Here is a 27,718-nt window from a genome sequence, read left to right as displayed (position 1 = left end):
ATTCATTCCCCTCGCCGAATTTTCCCTTAATAACCGGGTCAGTAACTCGTCAGGGGTCTCCCCCTTTTTCTGTAATTTTGGGTTTAATCCACGGTTCTCCTCCGTTTCACCTGGTAGTTCCAACAATCCCGAGGTAGAGGTCGTTCATCGGGAACTGTGCACAGTCTGGGCCCAGGTTCAGCAGAACCTAGAGGCGTCCCAGAGCGTACAAAAAACTCAGGCTGATAGAAAACGTTCTGCTAACCCCTTGTTTATGGTCGGGGATCTGGTGTGGTTATCGTCTAGGAACTTGCGTCTTAAGGTCCCGTCCAAGAAGTTTGCTCCCCAGTTTATTGGGCCGTATAAGGTCATTGAAGTCCTCAATCCTGTCTCCTTCCGGCTGGAGTTACCCCCATCTTTTCGTATACACGACGTGTTTCATGCCTCCCTCCTTAAACGCTGCTCCCCGTCCTTGGCTCCCTTGAGGAAACCTCCTGTTCCCGTTCTCACCCCTGAGGGGGTGGAATTCGAGGTGGCCAAGATTGTGGACAGCAAGATGGTCCAAGGCTCCCTCCAGTACCTGGTCCATTGGAGAGGATACGGGCCTGAGGAGAGGACTTGGGTACCCGCCCGGGATGTTCACGCTGGGGTATTGGTCAGGAAGTTCCACCTTCGTTTCTCCAGTAAACCAGGTCCACTTAGAAAGGGTCCGGTGGCCCCTCATAAAAGGGGGGGTACTGTAAAGGATCTGCCAGGCACAGCTTCGGGGTTAACTCCCATAGGTAATCAGTCTGCACCTGAATCTACGTCTCTGAGACTGACTCCATCTTCCACCACTCAGGATGGCAGGCTTAGGAGTGGGAGAGCTTATCGCAGCCTGGCCAGACGGAGCTAGCTCCCGCCCTCTGTCTATTTATACCTGCCTTTCCTGTTCCTCCTTTGCTTGTGATTCTTCTCGTGTGGTTTCCTGGCCCAGCTACAGCTCCTAACTATTTGATCCTGCTCCATACTGACCCTGGCTTACTGACTACTCTCCTGCTCTGCGTTTGGTACCTCGTGCTCTCCTGGTTTGACTTGGCTCGTTCATCACTCTGGTTGCTCACGGTGTTGCCGTGGGCAGCTGCCCCTTTCCCTTTGCTTGTATTCCCTTGTATGTTTGTCTCGTGCACTTACTGAGCGTAGGGACCGCCGCCCAGTTGTACCCCGTCGCCTAGGGCGGGTCGTTGCAAGTAGGCAGGGACAGAGTGGCGGGTAGATTAGGGCTCACTTGTTCGTTTCCCTACCCCCGTCATTACACCTGCTCTGCGTTTGGCACCTCGTACTCTCCTGGTTTGACTCGGCTCGTTTACTACTTTTGTTGCTCACGGTGTTGCCATGGGCAACTGCCCCGCTTCCCTTTGTTCTGTATTTCCTTGTCTGGTTGTCTGTCGTGCACTTACTGAGTGTAGGGACCGTCGCCCAGTTGTACCCCGTCGCCTAGGGCGGGTCGTTGCAAGTAGGCAGGGACTGAGTGGCGGGTAGATTATGGCTCACTTGTCTGTTTCCCTATCCCTGTCATTACAGGTGTACTTGGTCTGCAACAATGTTTAGGTAGGTTGTACTTGTCAAAGTAACATCCACAAGAATGCCAGAACCCATGGTTTACCAGCTGAACATTGCCCAGAGCATCACACTACCACCGCTGGCTAGTTTTCTTCCTTTACTGCATCCTGTTGCCATCTCTTCCCCCAGGTAAGCAACGCACATGCACCCGGCCATCCACATGATGTTAAAGAAAACGTGATTCTTTAGACCGGGCTTTCCTTCTACCATTGTGCCCATGATCCTGTCACCAGTTTACCAATTTTCCCACAAGACCTGCCGTTTTGGAGATGCTCTGACACAGTCCTCTTGCCATCTCAATTTGGCCCTTGACAAAGTCGCTTAGGCCCTTACTCTTGTTTTTCTGCTTCTAAGGCTGGATTCACACAAGCATATTACGTCCGTAATGGACGTAACGTAATTCGGCCGCAAGTCCCAGACCGTACACACTGCAGGGAGCCGGGCTCCTAGCATCATAGTTATGTACGATGCTAGGAGTCCCTGCCTCGCTGCCGGACAACTGTCCGGTACTGAAAACATGATTACAGTACGGGACAGTTGTCCTGCAGCGAGGCAGGGACTCCTAGCATCGTACATAACTATGATGCTAGGAGCCCGGCTCCCTGCAGTGTGTTCGGTCCGGGACTTGCGGCCGAATTACGTTCCGTCCATTACGGACGTAATATGCTCGTGTGAATCCAGCCTAACACATGAACTTCAAGAATTGATTGTTCACTTGCTGCCTAATATATTCCACCCCTTGACAGATGCCGTTGTATTGTCACCTGTCAGTGGTTTTAATGTTATGGCTGATCATTGTGTGTACAGCTGTGTTAGCGTGGCACGATCAAAATGCAGTTTTTTTCTGCCAAGCGCAGATAAGTCCACAGGGAGTAACAAGTAATTATTTGTGGTAGTCATTCAGTAGAGCGCGACAGTGCCTATTGGTCTGTAAATCAAGTAAGGCCCCATGCACACGACTGTGCCCTTAATTACAACCCATAATTACGGGCACGGCCGGCCGCGGACCGCCGTCTGCATTTACGGGCCGTGCTCCTATTATAAAGTATGGGAACACGGTCCGTAAAATAAAAAAATAGGGCACGTCCTAATTTTTACGGAAAGTTTCTACGGCACGGACGCCTTCCCATAAATATACAGGAAGGTGTCCGTCGGCAATAGAAATAAATGGGTCCATAATTAAGGACCGTAATTACGGTCGGTAATTATGGGCGATTTTACGGTCGTGTGCATGGGGCCTGAGGGTATGTGCACACGACCTATTTTCAGGCATAATGGAGACTTTTTACGCCTCGAATTACGCCTGGTAAGACGGCTCCAATACGTCGGCAAACATCTGCCCATAGCTTGCAATGGGAATTACGATGTACTGTGCCAACGAGCTGTCACTTTACGCGTCGCTGTCAAAATACGGCGACTAAAATGACGGCTCGTCAAAAGAAGTGCAGGACACTTCTTGGGACTTTTTGGAGCCGTTTTCTCATAGACTCCAATGAAAACAGCTCCAAAAACGGCCGTAAAAAACGCTGCGAAAACATTGCAAAAAACGACACAAAATACGCGAGTTGCTCAAAAAACGTCTGAAAATCAGGGGCTGTTTTCCCTTGAAAACAGCTCCGTATTTTGAGACGTTTTTGACTCTGCGTGTGCACATACCCTAAGAGGAGACGTAGTAAATCTGGATTCACACATTGCGTGTTTGTGGCAGATTTTTATGCACATTTTTTTAACCAAAGTCAGATGTGGAACCAGGGGGAAGGATAAGCATTAATAAGTTTTTCCTTTATATTTCCAATTCCTATGAAACCACTTCTGGCTTTGGCTCAAAAATCTGCATGAAAATCTTAAAAAAATATGCTATGTGTTAATCCAGTTTTTTAGACTGGATTCACACAGGATGGAAATGCTGCAGATTTTCTGCCGCAAAATTTGCACGTGTTTCGTGCAGATTTTGCTGCAGATTTCACCCATTTAGGCTAGGATCAGTTTGTTTTTTAGCCAAGCACAGGAGTAGAAAGAAAGGCGATGCATCTGTCTTTCCTTTATACCTTTCATTCCTTTTGGATCCACTTCTGGCTTTCGCTCAAAAAACGTAGCCAAAAACTGCATCAAAACTGTGTGTGTGATCCTGGGCTTAGAATGGTGAAATCCGCAGTGAACATCCAGAACAGAATGTGCATGCTGCGGATGTGAAAATCTACAGCATTCTCTGATTTCCGTGCGCAAAATGTTCAGCAGCATGTGGATGAGATTTGTTCAAATCTCATCCACATGGCTGGGACTGTAATCTGCTGCGGATTTTCTGCAAAGAAAATCTACTGCATTTCGCTCTTGTGTGAATCCAGCCTTATACTTTCCCTCCCTTTATGATCCACTACTGGTTGTTGCTTAAAATACTGCATCAAAAACCTGAAAAAAAGGCTGGGTTCACAGTGGGTTTTTAACATTTGTTTTTTTTTTTTTGTTTGATAAACTCCCCATGTCTCTTAATGGGAGTACATCTACCAAAACAAAAAAACGCAAAAAAAATGTCCAGAATTTGCCACAATTGAAAAGTCCCGTAGAATAAAGATAACATTATTTATGGTGCATGGCGTAAAAAAAATCCGGAAGTACTATGGTAGATTAACTGGGGTTTCTTTCCCATTACCCCTAAAAAAAAAAAAAAATAATAAAAAACTAACTAATAAATCATATGTACCAAAAATGGTTGTAATAAAAACGACAGCTCTTCCCACAAAAAAACAAGCATTCATATGTCCACATCAATGAAAAAATAAAGTTATGGCTCTCATAGTGTGGCGGCTTTACTTTCTCTTATAAAACATACTTTTATTGTACAAAAACAGAAAGAAATAAATTCTCGATCCCGAAGGCCAAAGGGGTTAAAATTGTTATATGATAAATGGACATGAAAAAGCTCCTAGGGGTTAGCTGAATATTTGAATACTTCTGACTGTAGAAGCTGAAATTGCTAACACTTTTAATCCAGCGTTGACTGTAGCTGAATGTCTTCCACTTTACTTTAAGAATAAGCTGCCCATATACTTGCCATTGTAATACGTAAGAATGTTATGCCAGCAGTGTGCCCGTTTAGGGTGGTTCTCCAGTAATTTACAGGTGATATTTAATCACTGGATGTGTTATTACTTTATTATATACTTTATGACTTGCATGCATACATGCAGTGAGTAATATCTAGTATTCAGTTAATTAAATGCTATTTCTATATAGTACGGGTGTGTCACTTCATGAATATATATAGATTTAGATTTCCCAAGCTTTCAGATTAAACATGTTATTAAAAGCGTAAATAGAATATACTGTAGATTATTCCCAAAGGACAAGGAGCCTTTTAAACTGCATTTATCTACATCATAAACAGTCCTTTTCTGCATTACTTACTTGAATTTTGTCCGCCAGTCTTCCTATTCTGATATGTTTGATATCTTTTTAGGACAATCCTCCATGTATCTGAAGCTCCGGCTTCTACATCTGCCCTACAGGAAATGATGCTGAAAATGTACAAGACATCGAAGATAATAGCAATGACCAGAGCCATTTATATTGAAACGCTTGATCAAATAATGACTTAATGCTTGGATTTTTCCAGGCTCCATTATAGTCTATCCACATACAATACACAATATTTATTTAGATGTATTATCTGTGTTGTTCTTTTACCCTATTCAGTTTCATGGAGACCCTGTATTATCTGTTGACTCTGATAGATGTATGGTAACAAAGACACGAGGGATGCTACTTTTGTGTTTCTGTATAACCAAGCCTGAGCTTGCTAGAAATTCAGCAGAGTTATATTTCAAGTGTACAGTTATAAAATATGTATTTTTTATTGCATGGATAAAAGTAAATCTGAAAATATGTTAATGTTGGGTCTCATTTAGGCTTCGTTCACATCTGCGTCGGGACTCCGTTCATGGGTCCCGACACAGATGTGAACGAAGCCTTACACAGCAAAATCATATGCATGGAGCCTGTACGGCAGAACACAGTGGGGTAGGTTTATGAATACATACAGCGTAAACTTGGACAGTAAGAAAATGTGCCAAATTTTTCAACGTAATGTACGCTGTATCATAAATTTGGCACATCTAGTGTAATGATGGGGGTAGGGAAACAGACAAGTGAGCCCTAATCTACCCGCCACTCAGTCCCTGCCTACCTGCAACGACCCGCCCTAGGCGACGGGGTACAACTGGGCGACGGTCCCTACACTCAATAAGTGAACGACAGAGAAACAGACAAGGGAACACAGAACCTAAGGGAAACGGGGCAGTTGCCCACGGCAACACCGTGAGCAACAAGAGTAGTAAACGAGCCGAGTCAAACCAGGAGAGTACGAGGTGCCAAACGCAGAGCAGGAGAGTAGTCAACAAGCCAAGGTCAATACGAAGCAGGGACAAATAGTACAAGAAGCTGCAGCAGGGCCAGGAAACCAACAGAGAAGATTCACAAGCAAGGAGGAACAGGAAAGGCAGGTATAAAAAGACAGAGGGCGGGAGCTAGCTCCGTCTGGCCAGGCTGCGATAGGCTCTCCCACTCCTAAGCCTGCCATCCTGAGTGGTGGAAGATAGAGTCAGTCTCACAGACCTAGAAGCAGGTGCAGACTGATTACCTATGGGCATTGATAAAGAAGCTGTGCCTGGCAGATCCTTTACAGTACCCCCCCCCCTTTTAAGAGGGGCCACCGGACCCTTTCTAAGTGGACCTGGTTTATTGGGAAACGAAGGTGGAACCTCCTGACCAATATCCCAGCGTGAACATCCCGGGCGGGTACCCACATCCTCTCCTCAGGCCCGTATCCTCTCCAATGGACCACGTACTGGAGGGAGCCTTGGACCATCCTGCTTTTCACAATCTTGGCCACCTCGAATTCTACCCCCTCAGGGGTGAGAACAGGGACCGGAGGTTTCCTCGAGGGAGCCAAGGACGGGGAGCAGCGTTTAAAGAGGGAGGCATGAAACACGTCGTGTACTCGAAAAGATGGGGGCAACTCCAGTCGGAAGGAGACAAGATTGAGGACTTTTTACGGCCCTATAAACCGGGGAGCAAACTTCTTGGACGGGACTTTCAGGCGCAAATTTTTTGACTATAGCCACACCAGATCCCCGACCATAAACAAGGGGTTAGCAGAACGTCTTCTATCTGCCTGAGTTTTTTGTATGCTCTGGGACGCCTCGAGGTTCTTCTGAGCCTGGGCCCAGACTGTGCACAGTTCCCGATGAACGACTTCTACCTCGGGATTGTTGGAACTACCAGGTGAAACGGAGGAAAACCGCGGATTAAACCCAAAATTACAGAAAAAGGGGGAGACCCCTGACGAGTTACTGACCCGGTTATTAAGGGAAAATTCGGCAAGGGGAATGAATGAGACCCAATCATATTGACAGTCAGAGATAAAACACCTTAAATATTGTTCTAGAGACTGATTAGTCCTCTCAGTTTGGCCATTAGTTTCAGCATGGAAGGCAGAGGAGAAGGACAGATCAATCTCCAACTTTTTACAGAAGGCTCTCTAAAACAATGCAACAAATTGTACCCCTCTGTCAGAAACAATATTGACAGGGGCCCCATGGAGACGCAGGATGTGTTTGACAAACAAGGTAGCTAACGTCTTAGCATTGGGTAGTTTCTTGAGGGGCACAAAGTGACACATCGTACTGAAGTGGTCTACTACAACCCACACCACCGACTTGCCTTGAGATGGAGGCAAAATCGGTGATAAAATCCATGGAGATATGGGTCCAAGGTCTCTGGGGAATGGGCAAAGAACGCTGGTCGGGACCTGGGAGTCTTGGACCTAGCACAAACTTCACAAGCGGCGACGTAGGCCTTAACGTCTTTAGGCAACCCAGGCCACCAATAGTTTCTGGCAATGAGGTGCTTGGTACCCAAGATGCCTGGATGACCAGATAGTGCGGAGTCATGATTTTCCCTAAGTACCCTTAGCCAGAATTGCAGGGGAACAAACAGCTTGTTCTCAGGAAGGTTCCCGGGAGCTGAACCTTGATCAGCCGCAATCTCAGAGACTAAATCAGAATCAATAGAGGAAATGATTATACTTGGAGGCAAAATACAAGCAGGATCTTCTTCCGAAGGAGGGCTGGCCATGAAGCTACGTGACAGTGCATCAGCCTTAACATTTTTAGACCCAGCCCTATAGGTAACCAAAAAGTTGAATCTGGTAAAAAATAACGCCCATCGAGCTTGTCTCGGGATTAGCCTCCGGGCAGATTCTAGGAAAACCAGATTCTTGTGGTCGGTAAGGACCGTTACCTGGTGCCTAGCCCCCTCCAGGAAGTGGCGCCACTCTTCAAATGCCCATTTAATGGCTAAGAGTTCGCGGTTGCCAATATCATAGTTACTCTCAGTGGGCGAAAACTTCCTGGAGAAGTAGGCACAGGGACGGAGATGGGTGAGGGACCTGGTACCCTGGGAGAAGACAGCCCCCACTCCCACCTCGGACGCGTCAACCTCCACGATAAACGGCTCCATTTGGTTGGGCTGAACCAGCACCGGGGCCGAGATAAAGCACTTCTTAAGGACCTCAAAAGCCTGGACAGCCTCAGGAGGCCAGTGGAGGAGATCAGCACCTTTGCGAGTGAGATCCGTAAGAGGCTTAGCGATGACCGAGAAGTTAGCAATAAATCTCCTGTAATAATTAGCGAACCCCAGGAAGCACTGTAACGCCTTCAGGGAGGCAGGTTGGACCCATTCCGCCACAGCCTGGACCTTGGCAGGGGGTCCATGCGGAATTCATGAGGAGTGAGGATTTGACCCAAAAATGGTATCTCCTGCACCCCAAACACACATTTTTCGGTCTTCGCAAACAGTTTGTTTTCCCGAAGGACCTGGAGCACCTTCCTGACATGCTCAATGTGGGAGGACCACGCAGTCTTCCACTCATCCCCCTCTTTGATGCGGATAAGGTTATAAGCCCCCCGTAGATCAAACTTAGAAAACCATTGGGCCCCCTGAACCTGATTAAAGAGATCAGGAATCAAAGGAAGGGGATACTGGTTCCTCACAGTGACCTTATTCAAGTTACGGTAGTCAATGCATGGCCTAAGACCACCATACTTCTTCCCAACGAAGAAGAAGCCAGCACCTACCGGAGAAGTAGAGGGGCGAATGTAACCCTTGGCCAGGCATTCCTGGATATACTCTCTCATGGCTTCACGTTCGGGACAAGAGAGATTAAATATCCTACCCTTAGGGAGCTTAGCTCCTGGTACCAAATCGATAGCGCAATCGTATTCTCTATAAGGGTGTAACACTTCGGAGGCCTCCTTAGAGAAAACATCAGCGAAGTCCTGAACAAACTCAGGTAGCGTGTTCACCTCCTCAGGGGGAGAAATAGAATTAACAGAAAAACATGACGACAAGCATTCATTACCCCATTTGGTAAGCTCCCCAGTATTCCAGTCAAACGTGGGATTATGCAGCTGCAACCAGGGAAGGCCTAAAACCAAATCGGATGATAATCCCTGCATCAACAGTACAGAGCACTGCTCCAAATGCATGGAGCCAACAAGGAGTTCAAAAACCGGGGTATGCTGTGTAAAATAACCATTAGCAAGAGGAGTGGAGTCGATACACACTACAGGGACAGGTTTAGGCAAATCAATCAAAGGCATAGCTAGAGACATAGCAAATTCCACAGACATGATATTAGCAGAAGACCGTGAATCCACGAAGGCACTGCCGGTAGCAGACCTAACACCAAAAGAGACCTGAAAGGGAAGCAAGATTTTATTACGTTTCATATTTACGGGAAATACCTGTGCGCCCAAGTGACCTCCCCGATGATCACTTAGGCGCGGAAGTTTTCCGGCTGCTTATTCTTGCGCCTAGGACAGGTGTTCACTTGATGCTTGTCATCCCCACAATAGAAGCAGAGACCATTCTTCCTGCGGAACTCTCTACATTGTTGGGGGGACACGGAGGCCCCGAGTTGCATAGGAACTTCCGAGTCTTCCGTGGAAGAGCGAAGCAACGGGACCTCGGGAGGCATCATGGGGGAGTCGGAGGGGAAAACACAAAAACGTTCAAGTTGTCGTTCCCTGAGACGTCGGTCAAGTCGTACCGCTAAAGCCATAACCTGGTAAAGGGAGTCAGAAGAGGGATAGCTAACTAGCAGGTCTTTCAGGGCGTTCGACAGACCCAACCTAAACTGGCACCTTAAGGCAGGGTCATTCCACCGGGAAGCTACGCACCACTTCCTAAAGTCAGCACAATACTCCTCAACAGGTCTCTTACCCTGACGTAAGGTCACCAGCTGACTCTCGGCAAAGGCAGTCCTGTCAGTCTCGTCATAAATGAGTCCGAGAGCAGAAAAGAAACGATCAACGGAGGAAAGTTCAGGGGCGTCAGGAGCCAAGGAGAAGGCCCACTCTTGGGGCCCCTCCTGGAGCCGGGACATAACTATACCCACCCGCTGGCTCTCAGAACCTAAGGAGTGAGGCTTTAGGCGAAAGTAGAGCCTACAACTCTCCCGAAAGGAGAGAAAAGTCCTCCGGTCCCCTGAGAACCGGTCAGGCAACTTGAGGTGGGGTTCAAGAGGTGAGGTGAGGGGCACCACCATGGTAGCGTCAGGCTGGTTGACCCTCTGAGCCAGGGCCTGGACCTGTAGGGAGAGACCCTGCATTTGCTGGGCCAGGGTCTCAAGGGGGTCCATAATAGTGTCAGGGACCAGGGTAGACTAGGTATTGGGCTTGTGATTATGTAATGAACGGGGGTAGGGAAACGGACAAGTGAGCCCTAATCTACCCGCCACTCTGTCCCTGCCTACTTGCAACGACCCGCCCTAGGCGACGGGGTACAACTGGGCGGCGGTCCCTATGATCAGTAAGTGCACGAGACAAACAGACAAGGGTACACAAAGCTAAGGGAAATGGGGCAGTGGTGAACGAGCCGAGTCAAACCAGGAGGCAACGAGGTACCAAACGCAGAGCAGGAGAGTAGTCAGTAAGCCAGGGTCAGTATGGAGCAGGATCAAATAGTTAGAAGCTGTAGCTGGGCCAGGAAACCACACGAGAAGAATCACAAGCAAAGGAGGAAGAGGAAAAGCAGGTATAAATAGACAGAGGGCGGGAGCTAGCTCCGTCTGGCCAGGCTGCGATAGGCTCCCCCGCTCCTAAGCCTGCCATCCTGAGTGGTAGAAGATGGAGTCAGTCTCCGAGACATAGACTCAGGTGCAGACTGATTACCTATGGGCGTATACACAGAAGTTGTGCCTGGCAGATCCTTTACAATGGGCTTGTGAATATGTAATGATGGGGGTAGGGAAACAGACAAGTGAGCCCTAATCTACCCGCCACTCAGTCCCTGCCTACTTGCAATGACCCGCCCTAGGCGACGGGGTACAACTGGGCGACGGTCCCTACACTCAATAAGTGAACGACAGACAAACAGACAAGGGAACACAGAACCTAAGGGAAACGGGGCAGTTGCCCACGGCAACACCGTGAGCAACAAGAGTAGTAAACGACCCGAGTCAAACCAGGAGAGTACGAGGTGCCAAACGCAGAGCAGGAGAGTAGTGAACAAGCCGAGTAAAACCAGGAGAGCACGAGGTACCAAACGCAGAGCAGGAGAGTAGTCAACAAGCGAGGGTCAATACGAAGCAGGGACAAATAGTGCAAGAAGCTGCAGCAGGGCCAGGAAACCAACAGAGAAGATTCACAAGCAAGGAGGAACAGGAAAGGCAGGTATAAATAGACAGAGGGCGGGAGCTAGCTCCGTCTGGCCAGGCTGCGATAGGCTCTCCCACTCCTAAGCCTGCCATCCTGAGTGGTGGAAGATGGAGTCAGTCTCACAGACCTAGAAGCAGGTGCAGACTGATTACCTATGGGCGTTGATAAAGAAGCTGTGCCTGGCAGATCCTTTACATCTAGCTAGACATATTAGACACTTTTCTCTTCCTTATACCCCTTCTTGGTTGGGTTTAGTTTACACTGGTTCTTTTGGTGCTGCACTCTAAGCCACATCCTGCTTCTACCATGACACACCCCTTTCTCCACCAAACCACACCCCCTTGTCAAGCGTGTATAAAAAAGTCTCTAAAACACTTGTACACCAGATTTTTGCCTTATATTGGTGCATCATAAACAGTAAGTTTGCCCCAGTGTCCCTATCGTAAGTACTCTCCATGAGAATAACTCCGTCATATGACGTGATGGATCATGTCACAATTTTTTCAGTGTGAGTCTTTAGGAACTCTGTATGAAAGAGGAGGCATACCGAAGTACAGTATGTACCCACAGATTTCTAAGGGTGCCATATTATGGATCTGTACAACATGGATTTGTATCACAAATGTTTGCGACATATTACTGTCCAAGCCAGCGTTCCCCATGTAGTGCTTTGAGTCACATATGGATCTTCTGCATGTGGCTCCCTAGTTATTGGCAATTTCAGACACTGTGCTCCAAAGGTACCTGGAATGTTGTAACATTAATAAAATTTGGTACAGAATTTGGATCAGAACTAAATAATTGTCAGTAGCCACACATCTTAAGCCGACCATGGACATTACATTTTTGTTGGTGGATCCTGACGATATGTCTGGCAGCTACTTAGCTTTTTCCTTAGGACAAGCCAAAGAATATAGCTTCTGGTAGAATAATCGTTCAGCTGATACACTGGTCATAGGCATAAGCTAGCTAAGAATCATATCAATAGCACATGGCTCAGGATCATTTAACAGCCAATTGACACTGCAAGAACTGACCTTTGAGCCTTGAGCACAGCATCACTGCCACTTGCCATTTATTACACTGTAATGTTCTATTTGGCCGATGTGATATTTCTTATTAATAATTCAGTCAGTTGTTTATAAGTGTACCATTTATTGGACTTTATTTCTGTAATACTTTACGTGGCTCTACACCAGCCGGTACTATTGAATATTAGGGATGAGCACATTTTTATAAGGTTGGTTGTTTTTTTCATGTATGGCTCTGGGCATCGGACCTCCAAAACAAAAAAACAGCTCAGTTCCTGATGAAGAATATTGAGAAAAGTGTCAAAAATAAATAATTTAGGCTGGAGGTGCTCTAGGAAACCCACATGGATCTGCATTAACATCTAGATAATTAAGCCAGTGAACATTATCCTTTTAGAATTTGAATATAATTATCTGAGATCTACTATGGTTTAATATAATGAAATTGTTTTTTTTTCTTGAAATAACTGTTTAAAGAGAACCTGTTCCGATGTTATGAAATCTATAAAGGGAATTCAGGATTGATTGATTAGAATTACATGTTCATAGAATGTCCGTTTCAGTCCAGCATTTTCCAGTAATTGTGTCACAGGTTAAACCTTCTGGTTTGCAAGCTTTCACCTAATTTTAAGTCTCTCATAAGTCTGTCTGCCTGCCTTGACACATTCAAGACTTTCACACCAATTTAGGCCCCAAGCACACGACCATAGATTTCGTCTGTAATTACGCACCGTAATTACGTTCCGGAATTACGTACACATTCATTTCTATGGCCGACGGTCCCCTTCATATATGTACGGGAAGGTGTCCGTGCCGTAGGAAGGCTCCGCAAAAGATAGGACTTTATTTGGGAGCACGGCTCGCAAATCCGGGTGGCTGTCCACGGCCGGTTGTGCCCGTAATCACGGACTGTGATTACGGGCACGGTTGTGTACATGGCGCCTTACTCAGTGTTATGTTTTCATTTATGTTGGGGACATAAAAAAATTATTAGATAAAACCTGGTGCTGCAATTACACTTTTGGACAACAGGTGGAGATATATCATCTCATCACTTTTTGCAAATTGATCCATTCTATGACTAAAAAGGGTCTATCTTGAACTGTTCAAAATTGGCAGCAGGGCCAGGGATGGCATTACATAATAAACTAACAGATACCCACCTCCTGTAGTACACCCCACTCCAAAGCTGAGGTTCCATTCCCCACCACTCTCGTCCCGGAAGCTCCTGCAGTGGTCAAGTTCCGGACAACCCTTTTAAGTTCACCTATATATACAGCAAATGTAAATTTTGCATCTTCAAGCTTCAGAAAAATAAAAATCTGTTGACACGTGGAAAACAACATTCAGCAGGATGCTGCTTTTTATCATGACTTTACTTTTTATTCTAAGAAATTGTGGCATTCTGTATGTACTGAGTTATTGAGCATTTTTTTAAATCTATTTTAATAATAAAATATATAACTGAGTATTTATATGTTATTCATCAGGACCTCCGTGGATATGTCATGAGCTGGTTTTTATTATAGAGGCATAACTTAAAGCTCCTGGGCCCCAGTGCAAAATCTGTACCATGGCACCCAACCTACCCTGTGCCATTTATAATACTGGCATCTTCCTATGTGGCAGAGGAGCTTTTGAGCCCCTTCAGGAATCAACAACCAGGTTCGACTGATACCTCTACACCCCTGGTAGCCCTCTGTCTGCTCTCTGCAGTGGTTCAGTCAGTAGTTTTCACACATCGTAGTCAAATAGCATTTTTTTGCCAAGATTGTTTGAAAACCGTAGCAAAACGACACCGTATTGCTGCAAATTTGCAACAAATTATGCATAATATGCAAATTGACTGCAACATACATATAAAACAACTTTAATGTTTTGACCTCTCCTTCCATTGATCTACCTTTAAGTATTTGTCCTTGCTGTTTTGCATTTGACCAGGACCACCATTGGACTTTGTCACCATCGGTCGTACCTGTAATTTGTATTCAAACTACTGTCAGCCTGTGCTTTTATTTCCTTTACATTATTACCCTTGCATGACCTCCACGGTTATGTCCAATAGCTTCTTGAAGAGGTCCTTTGTGATAACCAGCGGGCTTCTTCGAGTGCTTGCTTTGTGTAATTGATAGGATAATAAAGGGGGTTTTCGAGATTTGGGTACATTTCAGAAAACCCCCTTAGGCTATGTTCACACTGGGTCTTTTGCCGAGTTTTTTGACGCGGAAACCGCGTCGCAAAACTCGGCAGAAACGGCCCGAGAACGCCTCCCATTGATTTCAATGGGAGGCGTCGGCGTCTTTTTCCCGCGAGCAGTAAACCTGCCTCGCGGGAAAAAGAAGCGACATGCCCTATCTTCGGGCGCTTCCGCCTCCGACCTCCCATTGACTTCAATGGGAGGCAGGAGAAAGCGTGTTTTCTGCCCGCGGCGCTCAATGGCCGCGGGAGAAAAACGGCGCGATCATTGCTATTCACACGGAGTATTTTGGGGGAGGAATATCTGCCTCAAAATTCCGTTTGGAGCTTTGAGGCAGATATTCCTCCCCCAAAATACTCCGTGTGAACATAGCCTTAGGGTATGTTCACACTGAGTTTTTTGGAGCTGTTTTTCACACAGAAACCGCATCAGAAACCGTGTAAAAAAAATGGCCGAAAAAGCCCATTGATTTAAAAAAGAAGCGTCATGCTCTTTCTTCAGGCGTTTCCATCTCTGACCTCCCATTGACATCAATGGGAGGCCGAGAAAGCGGTTTTCACTGTTTTTTTGCCTGTGGCGCTCAAAAGCTGTAGCCGAAAAACGCCACATAAAACGCTGCAAAGAGAATGCAGCCAGATTTTTCTGCCTGCAAAAAACTGTGTGAACTAGGCCTTACTGTGCCCTCTTTAGAAAAATAAAAACATTTTAAATGTACTTGGTCTTGAAAAACACTGCTTCCGATGTTTAGAACGCTGGGTAGTGACGTGATGTCATGTGGTCATGGCAGCCAATCATGGAACGGCACTGGTAGATACAATCCGATCCACAGCAGGAATCGATTATGCACACAACAATTAGTAGGGACACAAACATTATAACAGAATATCAGATATAACAAAGGCCAACTTGTGGCTAAGAGATGAGTTCGATTTTACATTTGCCTACTATATAGCCAAAGTGACTCAAGGGTGGATCACTACTTTAATATTTTCACGACCTATACGTGTGTGGTTTTAATATAGCAAGAAAGGCATTTTAATGAATTCTGAACACACCATGTACAGTATGTGGCAAATCCATACGCACCAACATTGCATAGAAGAATTACTTCTACTTGCAGAACCACTTTTATAATCTTATTCCCCGTTTCCCACCACCTTTACCTCCAGACCTGTACAATGCAGGGCAACAAAGATATTTCATAAGATACAGCAGCTTATACTAATCCTGTTAGCATTCAGCATGACATTATTAGAATCAAGGCGGCAGGAGCATAAAGGCTGGAGGGTCATATTAAATGTGGTTGTTTGAAAGTACTAAATGCAGAGACAACATCCAGGTAAGTAAGATTTATTCCACTGTGAAGGAGTTATTACGATTTGTTATTATACACAGAAATACACTCTAAACACCACCACAATGTAAATTAGATTTGTACTTAAGTATTTCGGATCCGCTCCTGGTTTTGGCTTATAAATACTATGCAAAATACTGCCATGTAAAAGTAATACTCGACCGTGTGTTGTGCGTTGAAATAACGCACAGCACACAGACCTATTGATTTCAATTGGGCTATTCAGACATGTGTGAGTTTTCTTGCAGCGAGTGTCCGTTGCGTGAAACTCACTCCATGTCCTATATTGGTGCGTTTTCACATCCATGTGCCGTCCGTGTTTCACACATCAAATACATAGAAAAGCAGAGAAATAAATGTAAAACAAGAAATTACGTGTTTGCACGGACGTGATAAACTCATGCCACACGCAAAGCACACTGATGCCAATATGCAAGGCACACGGACAAGAAATGTAGGAAAAATGATGCGTTTTTTACGCACGCAAATCGGACACGCTTATCTGAATGTAGCCTTATATATATATATATATATATAGATATATACACTAGTCCATCTCAATGAATTAGAATATCCTCAAAAAGTTAATTTATTTCAGTAATTCAATTCGAAAATGTGAAACTCCTATATGATATAGATTCATTCCACACACAGTGATCTATTTCCAGCATTTTTTTCTTTTAATGTTGATGATTATAGTTAAGGGTATGTTCACACGCAGTGGTTTCAGGCGTATTTCGGGGCGTTTACGCCTCGAAAAACGCATGAAGAAACAGAAGCTGAACGCCTACAAACATCTGTCTATTGAAATCAAAAGGGAAAAACAGAATTTAGTTCATATGGGGGCGTCTTTTTACGCCTCTGTTTTAAAAAACGGAGCATAAAAAGATGCTCCGTAAAAAGAAGTTCATGTCACTTCTTGAGGCGTTTTTTGGAGCTGATTTTCCATTGAACACTATGGAAAATGCCTCAAAAGAAGCCTGAAAAGCCTCAAAAGAAGCTCCAAATTAAAAGAAGCTTCATTTTCCGCTTCAAAAACGCCTGAAAATCAGAGGCTGTTTTCCCTGAAAACAGCTCCGTATTTTCAGACGTTTTTTGTTAAGCGCGTGAACAAAAAACGGAGCCATTCACTTTCATTGAACACTGACACCTTTCCGTAGCACTACGGAAGGGTGTCCGTGCCGTGGAAATGTTCCGGGAATTATGGAACATGTCCGTTCTTTCGCATTTTGCGGGCCGTGCTCCCATACTTTGTATGGGAGCACGGCCCGAAAATGCGGCTGTCAGTCAGCGGCCGGCTGTGCCCGCAATCGCGGGCCGTGATTGCGGGCACGGTCGTATGCATGGGGCCTAACAGTTAATGAAAACCCAACATTTAGTATGTCAGAAAATTTTAATATTATATAAGCCCAATTACAAAAATGATTTTTAATACAGAAATGTAGGCCTACTGAAAAGTATGTACAGTATATGCCCTCAATACTTGGTCGGGGCTCCTTTTGCATGAATTACTGCATCAATGCGGCGTGGCATGGAGGCGATCAGCCTGTGGCACTGCTGAGGTGTTATGGAAGCCCAGGTTGCTTTGATAGCGCCCTTCAGCTCGTCTGCATTGTTGGGTCTGGGGTCTCTCATCTTCCTCTTGACAATACCCCATAGATTCTCTATGGAGTTTAGGTCTGGCCAATCAAGCACAGTGATACTGTGGTTATTACACCAGGTATTGGCACTTTTGGCAGTGTGGGCAGGTGCCAAGTCCTGCTGGAAAATGAAATCCGCATCTCCATAAAGCTTGTCAGCAGAGAGAAGCATGAAGTGCTCGAAAATTTCCTGGTAGACGGCTGCGTTGACTCTGGACTTGACATGGTTGCATGTATTTCTATGGGGCTATTTACATGGCTGTTGTTTTAACGGGCTGTGTGAGGGGCCCTGAAAAAATAGGACATGTCCTATTTATATCCGTTTTTACAGATCCCTCAATAGACTCAAGTCTATGAGGGATCCGTGAGAATGGGTCCCACACGGGTGAAAACTGGCAGTGAAAAACGGACATTATTAAGGGCCGATTTCGCACACGTTCGTGAACATTTGTAGTAAATTTTCAGCCACCACACAGTATAATGCCCCCTATAGCTGTGCTCCACACAATATAATGCCCCCTATTATAGCTGCCCTCCACACAGTATAATGCCCCCACACAGTTTAATACCCCCATAACTGCCCCTTATAGCTGCTCCCACACAGTATAATACCCCCATAGCTTCCCCCACACAGAATAATACCCCCATAACTGCCCCCATAGCTGCCCTCCACAGAGTATAACACCCCCATAACTGCCCTTGCACAGCCCCAATAGTGCCTAATAAAATACATACTCATCTAACCGCATTCCAATGACGATTGTCCTCCGGTCTGTGTGGCAAACAGGCGCGATGACATCACTGCCTTGCGCCGAGCTGTGAGCATTCGGTGATAAATAGGGAATGGTAGAGCAGGGACCTTACGGCTCCTTGCTCTACCATTGGATTCAGCTGTACCTGTGTCCTGAGGGCGCAGATACAGTTAAAACTGGAAAGAAAATAATCTAAAAAACCGAAATGCGCAAGATGACGTTGGTTAATCGTGCTGGATTTCAATTTTTTTTATTAATTGAAGTATCTGTTCCATACATTTGAATGGGTCTATTTCTGTAACAACTACGTGTGACTTTTAAAAATCCATTCAAATATATAGATTTAGATTTTTCAGTTGCCACATGTAAAAGTACCCTGAGGGATCGGTCAACAGCTGTCGGTTTTTGGCCGGCATAAGTTTACATTCCTTGCCACTGCCCTGTGAATCTATTAGCATAATATAAGCTGTTTATGGCAGTCTGTGGTTTGTCATTAATAGCTTGGCAACTGTTCAACTGTAATGCTTGCACTACTAACGGGTGCAATTTCAATAGTGAACCTATATTATGTAATTGTTATTTAGGTAGTTTCTTTGTATATATATACACACAGTTTTACCAAAGAAGAACTAACATTTTAAGATTAGGTTTACACCGCACAATTTGCTGCCGCTTTTGATGCACTGGATCTTATGAGAGGAGTGGAATAAAGCAAAGAAAAAAAAAGGGGTGTTAAGTACGGTTTTCCTATTTGAGGTAAATACAGCTGAAAGGTGTTTTCCAAGATTTGGACAAATCCCCCAAATAAACCCGGGCTCTAAAAAATAGTAACCTAAAAAAAATGTCAGTAAATTTAAAGGACAACTGCTGTCCATATGCTTAGATGTCCACTAATAAGCAGAGACTCTAGACCGTCCATGTAAGTAATACATGAATGGCCGCCATGTAATGCCAGTTGCACACAAGTGATGTGCCACTAGAGCCGTTTTTAACGGCATCTGAGTGGCACCCGATAGTCTTCACGAACCCATTCACTTTAGCTGGTGAATCGGGTCCATGAAAACTGACTCGATTCTCCGATCCGTGGAAAGTTAGGACATGTCCTATCGTTCCACGGATCACTGACTGGACTCGGCCGGCGCACACTACAGTGTGCATGAGGCATTAATACTACACTTCCTTTGAAGCGACCTCTGCAAATCTCAGGTAACACCTTTAAAGCGGATCTATCTTAGGGCAGCATAAAATAGTGTCAGACACAGTGATTTTAGTGGTCTGTCACTGAGTCATATGCGCCATAATTTGGGAAAATGTACACTTATTAGTTGCGGCACACGTCCGACAAGGCAGGGCTTAAGTCTATGTATTTTCATATATTCACTCTCCCCTCGCTGCTGATTGACACTTTTCTCCCGTTTGTCCGTGCCAGAAGCAGATAGCTCCTATCACAGTATAGCGGATGTGCAGCAGTACTGCAGCTCTGCTTCTATTCAAGTGAATAGAAGCAGAGTTGCAGTACTGCAGCATGGCTGCTATACAGTGTACGGAGCCATCTCCTTCCGACACCAGCCACTACATAACATCCGGTGCCTGGAGGCAGCCAGAACAGCTGATTGGTGCGGAGTCCATGTGTCGGACCCCCACCGATCATATACTGAAAACCTATCCCATGGATAGGTCATCGAAATGAAAAACCGCCCTGTGCCCTTACAACCCCTTTAAGGCTAATGCTTTTTCTTGGTATATAGAGCAACAACAAGTGTTAAAACAAGGTATGCAGGGAGGTATATTTCAATAGAGACATCACTGAAGGGGAATTGCTAGCGTCTCCTCCTAGTTGGGTTTCAATAGAAATCAATGTAGCTGGCAGCGTGATACACAACTGCTTAAAAAGGTAAGACATGGGATACTTAATAAATAAATGTAGCAGTTTATTGTACACCCTGAGACACACACCCTAAACAGTTTTTGGTCATATCTCTAGAAATGTGCTTTACTTACTTCCCGCATTTGCATGTAACTGTGATGGTGGACGTAAGTGTGCCTGCGCCATCTCCATCTAATAGATTGCCTGTCTGTCTGTTACTAAGTAAACCAAAGCATCAATCAAATATCGCATTTTGACGTCCCCTAGTGGAACTAAAAGATAAATTAAGGTTTCAAAAAAATATATCATATAAAACAAAGTTAACATATTAAAACACGTTAAAACTGCATGGTAAACAGCATAAAAAAAATGCAAAAAATAACATCTGAATATATTTTTCTTTTCGTTCCCATGCCTCCCAAAACATAAAAAAGGTCATAATGTAAATGTACCCCAAAATATGACTCATTCCGCAAAAAAAAAGCCCAGCTATGGCTACATAATCAGAATTTTTTTTTTATGGCTCTTGGAATGTGGCGACATGAATAATTTTTTACATTAAATCTGCTATTTTTGTGCAAAAGTAATAAATCATAAAAAATCTATATATATTTGGTATCGTCGTAATCGTATCGACCCATAGAATAAAGGTGACATGTTTGCTGTTTTTTCTCCATTTCCACCATAGAGTAAATAAAAGTTAATCAATAAGATAAAAGTACTCCAAGATTGTGCCATTATAAAATACAACTCATATCCCAAAAAAATAAGCCCTTAAACAGCTATGTCAATGGAACAATAATAAAAAAATGATGGCTTTTGGAATATGGTGATGCAAAAACAAAAGAAATCCTGCAGTCCTGAAGGGATTAATATTAGGTAGAAGGTGAATCAATATGATAAATCTCGCATACACTTAAAATTACTCCTTGTGATTTCCTTGCTGTTTCAACATTCTCTATTACTAATGAAGATAAACCAAGAGCAAACATGAACTCTGCTCAGAGAAGATTTCATTGTCATGTGATACAATTGCAGTGGCAGGTAAAGGTGTATGTCTCCCTTCAAGCTCAAGGCAAAGCAATGATGATTTCAATGATATTTCATCACTGATATGCTGACAATGCATTTTTGCAAAAGCTTTCACCATCTGTTTAACCCCTTCCCGATATTTGACGTATGTCAAAGCCGGAAAGGGGGAGTAGGGAGCGGGCTCATGGGCTGCGCCCGCTCTATACCATGCAGGTGGCTGTATAATAAAGACGACTTCAATTTAACGAATAGGATCCTGCTAATTTATCGCCCTCCAACGTCCCCCCTTGCGACGCAATTGTGGGGTGCCGATGGCTTTCATGGCAGCCTGGGGGTCTAATGAAGGCTCCCAGGTCTGTCATCTTTGTACTCCTATTAAGTTCTGCCTCTTAAAGAGGCTCTGTCACCAGATTATAAGTGCCCTATCTCCTACATAATCTGATCGGCGCTGTAATTTAGATAAGGCTGGGTTCACACTACCTATTTTCAGACGTAAACGAGGCGTATTATGCCTCGTTTTACGTCTGAAAATAGGGCTACAATACGTCGGCAAACATCTGGCCATTCATTTGAATGGGTTTGCCGACGTACTGTGCAGACGACCTGTCATTTACGCGTCGTTGTTTGACAGCTGTCAGGGTATGTTCACACGGCGGGGGTCCGTAACGGCTGAAATTACGGGGATGTTTCAGCCTGAAAACATCCCCGTAATTTCAGCCGTACCGGCATGTGCAGGCGCTTGAACGCCGCGTCAATTACGGCCGTAATTAGCGCTGCTATTCATTGGAGTCAATGAATAGCGGCTCCAATTACGGCCAAAGAAGTGACAGGTCACTTCTTCTACGCGGGCGTCTATTTACGCGCCGTCATTTGACAGCGGCGCGTAAATATACGCCTCGTGTGAACAGACAAACGTCTGCCCATTGCTTTCAATGGGCAGATGTTTGTCAGCGCTATTGAGGCGCTATTTTCGGGCGTAATTCGGGGCAAAAACGCCCGATTTACGTCCGTAAATAGGCCGTGTGAACATACCCTCAAACGACGACGCGTAAAAATACAGCCTCGTCAAAAGAAGTGCAGGACACTTCTTTGGACGTTTTTGGAGCGGTTTTCTCATAGACTCCAATAAAAACAGCTCCAAAAACGGACGTGCGAAAACGGCGCGAAAAACGCCGCGAAAAACGCGAGTTGCTCAAAAAAGTCTGAAAATCAGGGGCTGTTTTCCCTTGAAAACAGCTCTGTATTTTCACACGTTTTTGGTCACTACGTGTGCACATACCCTAAGGGTATGTGCACACACACTAATTACGTCCGTAATTGACGGACGTATTTCGGCCGCAAGTCCCGGACCGAACACAGTGCAGGGAGCCGGGCTCCTAGCATCATACTTATGTACGATGCTAGGAGTCCCTGCCTCTCCATGGAACTACTGTCCCGTACTGAAAACATGATTACAGTACGGGACAGATGTCCTGCAGCGAGGCAGGGACTCCTAGCATCGTACATAAGTATGATGCTAGGAGCCCGGCTCCCTGCACTGTGTTCGGTCCGGGACTTGCGGCCGAAATACGTCCGTCAATTACGGACATAATTAGTGTGTGTGCACATACCCTAACAGTGGTTTTTATTTAGAAAAACGATAATTGTTGAGCAAGTTATAAGCAATTTTAGATTTATGCTAATTAGTTTCTCAATGTACAACTGGGCGTGTTTTTATTTTTTACCAACTGGGTGTTGTACAGAGAAGTGTATGAGGCTGACCAATCAGTGTCCTACACTTCTCATTGTTCCAGCCCAGCTTCTTTCACTGCACAATCACACTGTGCTGTGGATCATGCTGGGCTGGAACATGAGAAGTGTAGGACACTGATTGGTCACTGATTGGTCAGCGTCATACACTCCTCTGTACAACGCCCAGTTGGTAAAAAGTAAAACACGCCCAGTTGTCTATTGAGAAACTAATTAGCATAAATTTAAAATTGCTCATAACTTGCTCAACAATTATCGTTTTTCAAAATAAAAAGCACTGCTGTTATCTACATTACAGCACCAATCAGATTATGTAGGAGATAGGGCACTTATAATCTGGTGACAGAGTCTCTTTAATGGTAGCCTGTCGGAAAGACGATATACGATATCCTAGGGGGACTAATAAAAAAAGTAAAAAAACAGTTAAATTACGTTGTTTTTTTTTTACATACAATTTTTTTTTTAAAGTCTAAAAACCCGGTGGTTTCCCATTTTCCCCCTAAAGTAATGTGAAAAAAAAAATAAACATAATTGGTATAGCCGCATCTGTAAAAGTCAGAATTATTACAATATAACATAATTCAACCCGGACGGTGAGTGTTGTAAAAAGAAAAAAAATCATACGGCAGATACGCTGTTTTTGGTCACCCCACTTCTCACAAAAAATGGAATAAAAAGTGATCAAAGTCGCATGTACCCCAAAATGTCACCAATAAAAACTGAGGGTTGCCTTGCAAAAGTACTAATAAAGCTCAATCCAACAGAAAAATAAAAGTTATTGCTCTCAGAATGTGGGGACACAAAAAAAAATTTTCTTTAGCAATTAGTTCTTTCCTTTTAAAGGTAATAAAACATTAAAAAAATTATTCATTTAGTATCGCTTTAATTGTATCGACTCACAGAAATAAGTTAACATGTCACTAAAACTGAAAGTAACAAAAATAATGGAGGAATCCCTGTTTTTTTCCCATTCCACCACAAATAATTTTTTCCAGTTTCCTAGTTCATAATATGGTACAATAAATAGTGCCATGTCGTGCAAAAAACAAACCCTCATACTGCTATATCGACGGAAAAATAAAAAAAAGTTATGGCTTTTGGAAGGTGGGGAGGAAAAAGCGAAAATGAAAATCTGAAAAACGGCTGCAGCGGGAAGGGATTATTTACATTATTGCTTAGGACTGAGGAAAGGGACTATAATATTAGAAGCCAATTATATAGAGAATACAGCAAGGCAAATTTACCAATGTATTTATGACCGTTTTCTGGCACAAATACATTGTAATATATCTGGTATTTATAAAGCCCCTGTACCACTTTTTCTGAGACATACGAATGTGTTAAGAGGGCGGTGCATGACTCAATTATCAAACTTGTAGGACATAGTAGAATAGTGTCGAGAAACTGCACCTGGTCCGACCTGATTTACAACTGCAACATACTCATCAGGGAGCACACAATCTGGCAAACACTGCACTGGGGGCAGACTGGCACACCGCTTGTATGGTGCAGAAATATAAATACACCTCCCCAATGGAGTTGTACTACCGGTATGCATTATAAAAATGTCACTAATATCATCAGTAACAAGACCTTATTCACACTCCAGTATTATGGATCCTTGTGAGAGTTGTACATTTAGTGTCAAAAATGTAATCAGAAACATTCATGAAAAAATACCCAAAAAACAGCATAGGGTACTGAATATCGATTTTGCTGTAGTTTCACGTATATTTAAGTGTTTGCCTCTAATTATGGTAACATATTATTTTTGTTACAGGAGGTAAATCTTGACTTTTTGTCTTGATCACCAGCTTAGCCCCCTTGCACATCACGTTTGGAAGATCCACTCTCCATCGAAAGGAGGATCAGATCGTAGCACAAGGAGGAAGGGAAGCATTCTCTAAGAAAATATTAGCAGCGGCGTAGCAATAGGGGTCGCAGCGGTCGCAATTGCGAACGGTCCCCCGCACCACATCATCAAAAAGTTACTGTAGTAACTGGGGCCGCGGGCCCCTGTTACTATAGTAACTGACAGCACTTACCTTCCTGGTTCCGGATGGCAGCGGAGGTCCTGACGTCACAGCGCTGTGCGCAGCGCATGATGTCACAACGCTATGCGGCGCGCACAACATTGTGATCCTGGATAGAGTCAGGACAGAACTTCCGCCATGGCTGAAGAGGAGGGTAAGATTAATATCCCTGTCTGCTGAAGCTAATTGGCGGGGTCCAACTCCTGGGAGTCGGCCAATCAGCTGTTTTGAAGGGGCCGCAGCACTCGTACGAGAGCTGCTTCCCCTTCATTCCGGTCACTTCATTCCGGTCACTTGCTCACACTGTGAATCTGTGCCGGCGATTCACAGTGTGAGCGAGTAAGGGAAATGAAGGGGAAGCAGCTCTCGTACGAGTGCTGCAGCCCCTTCAAAACAGCTGATTAGCCGGCTCCCGGGAGTCGGACCCGACACATCAGCTATTGATGGCCTATCCTGAGGATAGGCCATCAATGTTTAGGGACTGGACAACCACTCTAAGCCTACGATGTAGCAGTCTTAGAGGGCCCATGAGACAGGATCACAGATTGTGTGATGCTGTCTGCTGGGCCCTGTATATAATCCAATCACATGGTAGGCTTAGATACATGGCCCATGTGTGATCCTGTTTGATGGGCCCTGTATTTAAGCCTACCACATGGTAGGTTTAGATACAGGGCCCCAGCAAACAGTAATCTTATACTGTATAAGATTACTGTCTGCTGGACCCTGTATCTAAGTCTACCTTGTGGTAGGCTTAGATACAGGGTCCCACAGACAGTATCACACATGGGCCCTGTATCTAAGCCTAACACATGTGTTACTAATCGTTTTTTGTGTGTTTTCTTACAGGTTCAGTCGTTGGACTACGTCGAATTCCAGGACTACTTCGATTACGCCTTTTTTTATTATCAATAAAATGGTTAATGAGGGTTGTGTGGGTTTTTTTATTTCAATAAAATATTTTTTCTATGTCTTTGTGTTTTCTTTTAAACTATATTACTACCGCCTTAGTAATGGGTGCCGGCTGATTGACAGCGTCCATTGCTAAGGCGGGGCTTAGAGTTAGCCGGTGCAGAGGCTAAAACTAACCCCCTTTATTACCCCGGTACCCACCGCCACCAGGGGTGCTGGGAAGAGCCGGGTACGATTCAGTACTTGACCACCTGTAGTGATGGTCGGGCAATGGGGTGGCCGCAGGTTGTTACTTTCAGGCTGGGAAAGGCCAGAAACAGTTGCCCTTCCCACCCTGGTAATGCTAGGCTGCTGCTGCTTTTATGTATCTGGCTGGTTATGAAAAATGGGGGGGACCCCACGTCATTTAAAAAAAATAATAAAAAAAATAAATTGGAAAGAACGATATGGGGTCCCGCCAATTTTCATAACCAGCCTGATACAACATAGCAGCAACAGGCAGCATTACCAGGGTGGGAAGGGTCACTGTTTTGGCCTTCCCCAGCCTAATACTACCAGCCTGCGGCCGCCCCGGTACCTGACCGTCACTACAGATGGTCGGGTACTGGTTCCCAGTACCCCTGGTGGTGGTGGGTACCGGGGTAATAATGGGGGTTAGTGTTAGCCGCTGCACCTGCTAACATTAAGCCCGCCTTAGTAATGGAGGTTGTCAATCAGCCAGCGGCCATTACTAAGGCGGTAATAATAAAGTTTAAAAAATACAAGCACATAGAATAAATATTTTATTGAAATAAAAAAACACAACCCCCATTAAGCATTTTATTGAGAATAAAAAAACGCTGTCATTGAAGTAGTCCTCGAATCCGAAGAAGTCCAACAACCGAACTTGTAAAAACACACAAAAATAATTAGTAACAGTTAAAGAAGCAAAACAATTATTATTCTTACCTTTCCTGGGTCCAGCGCTGGAGCCGCAATGTCAGCGAGCTGGGCCCTATATCTAATCCAATCATGTGTGATACTGTCTGCTGAGCCACTGTATCTAATCCTATCATGTGTGATACTGTCTGCTGAGCTACTGTATCTAATCCCATCATGTGTGATACTGTCTGCTGGGCCCTATCTCTAATCCTATCATGTGTAATACTGACTACTGAGCCACTGTATCTAATCCTATAATGTGTGATACTGTCTGCTGAGCTGTGTATCTAATCCCATCATGTGTGAAACTGTCTGCTGGGCCTTAGATCTAATCCTATCATGTGTGATACTGTCTGCTCAGCCACTGTATCTAATTCGATCATGTGTGATACTGTCTGCTGAGCCAATGTATCTAATCCTATCCATAGTTTATAGGATCGTAGTGCTATATATATGCTATGCTGTCTCCTATACACACACACACATTTTTTTTTGGCGGACACATATGTATTGGGGCCATTTCCCCTGATGTTTTAAGTCCTTAGGGACGCCCCTGGCTGCTAGTGCTGCATTGTTGGGTCACTTAGGAGACCCAGCGATGCAGCTGAAATCTACGGACCGCTGGCCATGAGAAGTTTGCGGGGGGGGGGGGCAATAAGAACTTTTGCATTGGGGCCCATAAGCCTTTAGCTACACCCCTGAATATTAAGGAATGTTCCCGTCTCCCTTGTGCTGCTTTCCGATCATCCCTGTGATCTAATAAGAAGTACGGGAGAGCAAATCTCCCAAAAGTCACATACAAAAAGGTCTTAGGTGTGCAATATGGCTAAATACACATAGACAGTGGCGTAGCTATAGGGGTCGCAGCGGTCGCAGTTGCGACCGGGCCCCTAAGGCTGGGGGGCCCACAGGCCCCCGTTGCCATACAGCATG

The 27,718-nt window shown here is 44.7% G+C and overlaps 1 protein-coding gene across 1 annotated transcript in view; it reads right to left on the bottom strand.

Moving 5' to 3' along the window:
* Positions 1-13,591, bottom strand: part of LOC142741020 (transmembrane protease serine 11D-like) — a 159,965-nt gene extending 146,374 nt beyond the window's left edge. Inside the window, exons 1-2 of the mRNA XM_075850427.1 lie at positions 13,492-13,591; positions 4,987-5,096 (exon numbers count right to left, since the gene is read on the bottom strand). The gene's annotated coding sequence lies outside the window, so the exon portion shown is untranslated. The remainder of the gene's footprint in view (positions 1-4,986; positions 5,097-13,491) is intronic.
* Between the last annotated feature and the right edge of the window lie 14,127 nt (positions 13,592-27,718).

This window comes from Rhinoderma darwinii, chromosome 2, assembly GCF_050947455.1.
Source record: "Rhinoderma darwinii isolate aRhiDar2 chromosome 2, aRhiDar2.hap1, whole genome shotgun sequence".
NCBI classification, from domain to species: Eukaryota; Metazoa; Chordata; class Amphibia; order Anura; family Rhinodermatidae; genus Rhinoderma; species Rhinoderma darwinii.
The sequence above is the reverse complement of the archived record's forward strand: the minus strand, read 5'-3'. Positions and strand labels throughout refer to the sequence as shown.